Source organism: Ixodes scapularis, unplaced genomic scaffold (genome assembly GCF_016920785.2).
Source record: "Ixodes scapularis isolate PalLabHiFi unplaced genomic scaffold, ASM1692078v2 PGA_scaffold3__209_contigs__length_174095766, whole genome shotgun sequence".
In the NCBI taxonomy this organism is placed as follows: Eukaryota; Metazoa; Arthropoda; class Arachnida; order Ixodida; family Ixodidae; genus Ixodes; species Ixodes scapularis.
Genome location: NW_024609868.1, coordinates 169,188,343 through 169,195,408, shown reverse-complemented (window position 1 = coordinate 169,195,408; position 7,066 = coordinate 169,188,343). Strand labels below are relative to the sequence as shown.

The following is a 7,066-nucleotide window of genomic DNA, read 5'->3' as shown; positions in this document are numbered from 1 at the left end:
GCGTGGCTATGATCAACACTGGCGGCATATAATCGGCTCCAGATCACGTGGCCGCTTGTTCTGGCTGCGAGTTGAGGGGGTGAACGCTGCTCGTTTTTCTTTAATTTTTTTTCTGGGACTTCTATTGCGTGGGGTGAAAAACGAACGCGTGTTTCATAGGTCATTAACGTTATGGATCCGTTTTAAGCGGTATTTGCGCAAAGTACAAAAATTGTTGCATCGCTCCTTTAAAGGAGTCATGAAACGCTTTTCCAACTTTTTCCTGTTTAGCTTTCCTCCTCAACTCATAAATCGCGCATTCTACGAAAAAGTTCAGGAAGATGGAAAAGGGGAGTCCCCTCTTTCTCGGACTCTCGTTTGTGTAATCGGGACAAATCCATCTTTCCCCTAGAAGATTAGCCCGTCGCTCAAAATTCAGACAAAAGTTGCTTTCCCCACCCCGTTCACCCCGAAGCTGACAGTGCTGTGGAAGCTACGTGCTCCTTGGGCCAGCCACACTTTTGCCACGTGATCTCGCTCTCTCGCGCATACCCACGTGCAGAGAATGGGGTCAGGTGATAAAAGAGAGGCGGCTGATTCGTCCGGCAAGCGCGTAGCTTCCACCACAATGTCAGCCTAGGGGTGATGGGATTAAGTGAGGTGCGGTGCCGTGTGACATGTGTTGGGGCCCGGTGACGCGCTGCGGGGTCCGCGGATGTGTCACTGTGAAAAGGCAGAGAGCTTATGAAGGGAAGGAGGTACGAAATTTTCAAATTTTCATAACGAAAGTCAGGCTTTTGACTTTCTGCTTTTTTTCTTTTAGCCCACTGAACGATTTGCTCTTAGTAAAATCCTAATATAAATTGATTTATTCCAGCCCAAAATTCGTTTCATGGGCCCTTTAAAGGGGCGATGCAACAAGTTTTGTACTTTGCGCAAATACCGCTTAGAACTAATCCCTGACGTTAATGACCTATGAAACACGCGTTCGTTTTTCACCCCACGCAATAGAAGTCCTAGAAAAAAATTAAAAAGAAAACGAGCAGCGTTCACCCCCTCAACTCGTAGCCAGAACAAGCGGCCACGTGGTCTGGAGCCGATTATATGCCGCCAATGTTGATCATAGCCACGCGCTGGGGTTGGCAAAGCACAGGACACGCTCTGAGTTCCAGACATTGTTATGGCTCGGCTATTGTCGTCCTTGCAGCGATTGGACACGGGCCACTACCCGAACGCTTCTCGAGCTAGTAATTATCACGAGCCCAAATCGAGTGCCCACCCAATGCTCGGGTCCAACCTATGAACCGCATTCAAATATCGTCACTGGAGTGTACTGAGATTCCCACGTTATGTCATCAAATTTTGCAAAGAAGAAATTGAAGGAAAATGATCGCTTTTGTCCTTAAAATGACACCGCAACAAAGGCGTTTCTTGGCCAGCGGCGTTGCGTGCGCGTATCCTTGAGTCCCACTAGTGGCAGTAAGCTCGCGTAAAGTGAAAAACATTCCAATTGAATATCGTTGCACCGCTCCTTTAAGCCTCAAGACAATGCAACAAAGGTGTTTCTTGGCCAGCCGCGTTGCGTGCGAGTATCATTGAGTCCCACTAGTGGCAGTAAGCTCAAGTAAAGTGAAAAACATTCCAATTAAATATCGTTGCACCGCTCCTTTAAGCCTCAAGACCATGCAGCATGCATGCGAAGACATCTTTTGGCAGGCTTGCCATCGCTTGTGCTTACTTCATGAGCCCCGAGAGATGGCAAGCCTGCCAAAGGTATCTTCATGTGCGTGCTGAATGCATTGAAGTCTGGTCGGGGTCGGTTGTTTCTGTTAGTCCCTTTAGTAGGACTCCAGCATTATATGTCTCATTCCATTGTACATTGACATTTTAAAATACATTTTCACAAGAATATGGCTAGCAATTTTTGTATTTATTGATTCAATATGCTTAAGTCAGACTGAATGTTTTTCTGATCTGACTTTTTGTTCTTGCATTTTAATTACTGGGGAATTTGTTTTTGTGGTTTTATAGCTTCAGGGCTGTCAGTGGAAGTTGGCATCACTTTATATTGTAATTTTATAGGTTTTATATTTTATATTTTATAGCATTTTATATTTTATAGAAAGCACTTCTATGCATTTAATATGAAAGCATAGAAAATATTGTCTTTATTGTTAAGTGCGCTTATGGCACAATTTTGCCATCAAGAGAAACAAACAAAAATTTTACCTTGCGGCTATTCACAATTTGCTTTCAGGTGATCTGAGCAGCCTTCCACAGTACTGCATGTTATATGTGGTGTTCACATTGAGGTGCTCTGTCTTTTATTTTGCATCTACTGACAGTAGTATAGTAAAAAGAGACGGAAACCATGCTTGTCACTGTCGTGTTCTGTAGTTCCTGCGTTATGTAGTCTACTGCAATATGAAAGCCACAATGGGAGCACCTGGCCGAGGCAGTGACTGGTAGGTGCACTTTGTGCGCTCTGGGAGATTCCAGTATACGCAAGGGGAGGATTCACTCGGGGCCCAGCTAAAGTGCAACACACGCTTATTAGCTTTAGGCTTCGCGGTGGAGAGCTTTTCATCAACATAATGTCACGGCTACTGATTCGGCAATTACTGTCTGAGAGACTGGCCAGAGTCAAGGCAATGATTTTGACCGTTAAAGTGAGAGGTCCGTGCCATCCTTTTATATAATAAATGCTCTCTTCACCACTTTTTTTTTCAAACATGAGACTCGGGTGTAACTTTAACATTTGTTTATTTGACAGTGCCTGTTCTAAAATTTTACACCAGAAACAACTGATAACAAAAACAGTGATGAGTATTGCTTGCCTGGAGTCTTCGTGACCATATCTCTGGGCGTGATGCCGATGAAGCGCACTTTTTGGCTAAACCTAAAGCAAAAACTGTTCGCAAGTTCAGAACGAGTTGAGCCCTGAGTGAGAGTCCTTTCCTCGAGGCAGAACTGGATCACACGAAGCGCATATAGCTCTTCCGACCACTGCCATCTCAGCCATGCACTTTCAGTAGGTCTTTTATATTGAAGGAGACTGAAAATCCCACCAAGACAATTTGGGTAGCTTTTCTGCTGTGTTATAATTTAATTAGGAGCATGATTTATAGTTTATGTGAAACATATTTACTAAGCATGCATCACTGTTTATCCTGTTTCTTCTCCAGGTGCTGCTATCCAGCTCTACGTCACAGCCATGAAGTGGCCATGGGGTGAACCATCAACAATGGCTGTCATTAGTACTCGGATCGGCAGAGCCACCTGCTAGCTGTGAAGCTTAGTTACCAGGCAGCACACACTCGACCAGCTACCTGCCTTATCTAAAATCCAGCCTTTGTCGCTCTAGTGGGACTCGGACATTATGTCCGAGCCCCACTGGAGCGACAAACAGAAACAAACGACACGGATGAGCCTCCAACCCACGCAGCATGCCCGTGATGGTACCTCTGGCAGGCGTTTATTCGTTTGGTACTCGTGAAATAAGCACGAGTGATTGTAAGCCTGCCAAAGATACCCTCGCATGCATGATGCTTGTGTTTAAGCATAGGCTTTTTTATTCTACAAAGCCTGTCAAATCGCGAAAGGCTAAAGCGTTGTTCACACATATGCAACCGAGTAAGATCGAAAGAGATCAGACCGGTTTTTAAGCCTCTTGCGACGTCTTACGACCAGCTCCGCTACAATGCATCCGGTCCTAAGACGTCGCAAGAGGCGTAAAAACCGGTCTGGTCTCTCTCGGTCTTAGTCGGCTGCATATGTGTGAACGGCGCTTCAGGTTCGAGGCTTGTCGCTGTCGTTTGTTTCTGTTCGTCGCTGTAGATGGGCTCGGGCATAATCCAGCACCATGTACTGAACATTAAATAAAAAACGGCTCTATCGAACTTGATTCAATTTAGCAGCTTCATTTGCATGCCGACCACACAATAAATACAACAGCTCAAACAAAAGTTACTGAGCAGCTTTATTATTCGTGAGGCATTAGGTCCCGAACAAAGTAGCAACCAGTTTTTTCTGCAAACAGCACCGAAAATTGGAGATGTTGCTGGGCTATATGCCACAAAAACATCATTTGAATGACAACATGGGCTTCCTTGGGAGTAGTCTGTAAATTCCCCGTATAGCCAAGATTGAATGACCAGAGAATTCCCACCCTGGCCTACACTGCATTTACACCGTTTCGCCAAGCTTGACTGACCACTGAACTGCCAGCATGGCCCAGTCTGCATTTAGGCCGTTTTGCCAAGCTTGGCTGACCACTGAACTGCCAGCCTGGCCCAGGCTTGTTTTACACCGTTTAGCCAAGCTTGGCTAGACAAGGAACCCCCACTGAACTGCCGGGCCGGCTAGCCAGGCTGGGGCTGCCTAGCGGAATGGGGCAAAACAATCTAGGCCTAGTGAAACTTCCCCGACTGCCCAGTCTGGCTCAAGCTTGAGCCGATCATAATCTGCTGCAAGGGGTACTTTAGCACTGATGATTGCCATGGTGCAAAAACCTAACTGCACCAAAGTTGGGCCCTTATGTTTGCCAGACCTTTGCGCAAGTTGGGCATTCCTCTGGCGTGCTACCTGGGGGTGCTCGTTTTATACGGGTGACCGTTCGACCTGGCACGTGACCACAATTTTGAACGCGCCATTCGGTTAGGCTAATTATTCGCTAGCCCTAAACGGGTATCGTCTGAAAGGTTGGTTACCTTAAACTTATTTAAGACGTCCGAAACTCATAAACCTATTAAGAACATGCAGGAAACACGTAGAAAAAATGTGCTCGCGCAGGTGCTTGAAATAGAGCAGGAAAACAGACGCAAAATATCTTTTTTTCGATTCTCCTAGAAGTTTATTACAACATATTCCGTAAAGAAGTACAAACGTGCAAGCGGTCTGTGAAATGTGAAGAGGCACTCTAAGCTTTTATACAACTGAGAAGATTGCAAAGCAACCAAGAACCGAGGTAATTCTAGAATATAATGCTAGACTTCCGGCAAAATTTTAAAGGCTGCGCGAGAATTGATGCTGCATATTTCTATAGATAATCTGGAAGAGTACGCGTAGAAGAACGGTCAATCGTTGCCAACAAGTAGGTTGCAGTGCATTTACCATAATAATAGCAAACTTGAAAAATGTAATCCGAGATAAATGTCGACGCCGGTCAAAGCAGGACAACCACACAAACACCAAAAAGAGAAGGAAGGCTCCTTGAAGTTTCAACACGATGCGGCGCCCAAGATGTCATTTGCCGAACCCAATCAAGCCGCGAGAATTCCTGACTTCTTTGAAGAATCGCCTGTCGCTGATATACGCGTAGGATTTTTCAACACTGATAGCCTTGGTGCACATCCAACACGTTGTCGAGACATCCAAATAAGACCGCAGTCCACAGGGTAAGGCGACAGATCGAAGCAGGTAGGACGTACGAAGTTCGAACTTCAACGGACAATAAGCAGACAAAGAAAAAAAGCGGCTGCCAGCGGGCGCACTACCGGATGACGAAAGTAATCCCTGGAGAAGGGGAAAAAGAGGGACAAAGGACAAACATAAATCTCCAAACACAGCTCGGTGACTAGTGAGCGACCGAAAAAATCCGCCTGGTCCGGGTATCGAACCCGGGACCTCTCCATTCCAAGTGGAGCGCTCTACCAACTGAGCTAAGCAGGGGTTAGACGTCAGTAGAGCAAACGGGTTTTATCAGCTGCCACCAGTCGAACACCAACAAGAGCGCTTGCTTGCAATTTAAGGTTATAATTATCCTCTACCAACTGAGCTAACCAGGGGTTAGACGTCAGTAGAGCAAACGGGTTTTATCAGCTGCCACCAGTCGAACACCAAGGGTGAAGCTTGCAATTTAAGGTTATCATTATAATGCAATTAAATGCAAAGGTGCAAGCTAGCTGGACAAGAATGACGAAAGTAATCCCTGGAGAAGGGGAACAAGAGGGACAAAGGACAAACATAGATCCCCAAACACAGCTAGGTGACTGGTGAGCGACCGAAAAAATCCGCCTGGTCCGGGTATCGAACCCGGGACCTCTCCATTACAAGTGTAGCGCTCTGCCAACTGAGCTAACCAGGGGTTAGACGTCAGTAGAGCAAACGGGTTTTATCAGCTGCCACCAGTCGAACACCAACAAGGGTGAAGCTTGCAATTTAAGGTTATAATTATAATGCAATTAAATGCAAAGGTGCAAGCGAGCTGGACAAGAATGGCGAAAGTAATCCCTGGAGAAGGGGAACAAGAGGGACAATGGACAAACATAAATCTCCAAACACAGCTAGGTGACTGGTGAGCGACCGAAAAAATCCGCCTGGTCCGGGTACCGCCTGGTCAGGGTATCGGTAGAATGACGAAAGTAATCCTTGGACAAGAGGTGACTGGTGCGCGACCTCTTGCTCCCCTTCTCCAGGGATTACTTTCGTCATTCTTGTCCAGCTGGGAATTCACTGCCGAGACTGTGGCTGCACAGCGCAGCTGGAGAAATGCACAGTGTTAGGCAGGAACTACGACAAGCTGACAAGGGAAATCATGGAAGCAGAGAACGTTGCCAGGCAAAAGGACAGATGTGTCAGCACTAATTCCAAAATGTTATCCAACAAAGAACCAGAGTACTTAGCCATACAATATTTTTATGGTTTAGCTTCCTATTACAAAAAACACAGAAAAAAAGGAAGAAGAAAAGGGCAATTTTTTGCCATAGAAACCCTAGTCCCAAAGAAAGACGAAAACGAAAATTGTAAATATAACATAGTTGTCAGTCAGCGCTGTGTAAGTGGTTCTTTCTTTTGTGTGCATGAAAGCTTAGAGTGCTTGTTTTGAGGGTGCGCTGTTTCCTTGTCAGTCATGAATTTTACTTTGTATTCTTCCCGGCTTAGGCCCTTTTTTTCTTTCTTTTTCTTCGTCTAACGGCAGAATAAACACTTGTAAAAACCTTTTGGAGGTTTGATACTTTAGACCCATGTTCCGGATAAAAAAAACAGGACGCGGGATGGCCAAAAAAAACATGCTTTTCGTGCAAGGCTCGTCAAATTATGAGGCGCTGGAGAAATGCAGCCTTCTGCGTTAAGTCCTTATTTCGAG

At 45.7% G+C, this 7,066-nt stretch overlaps 1 non-coding gene across 1 annotated transcript; it reads right to left on the bottom strand.

Moving 5' to 3' along the window:
* Positions 1-5,576: 5,576 nt before the first annotated feature.
* Trnap-ugg lies at positions 5,577-5,649 on the bottom strand. Its single transcript has one exon. It is a non-coding gene; the product is annotated as a tRNA-Pro (tRNA).
* Between the last annotated feature and the right edge of the window lie 1,417 nt (positions 5,650-7,066).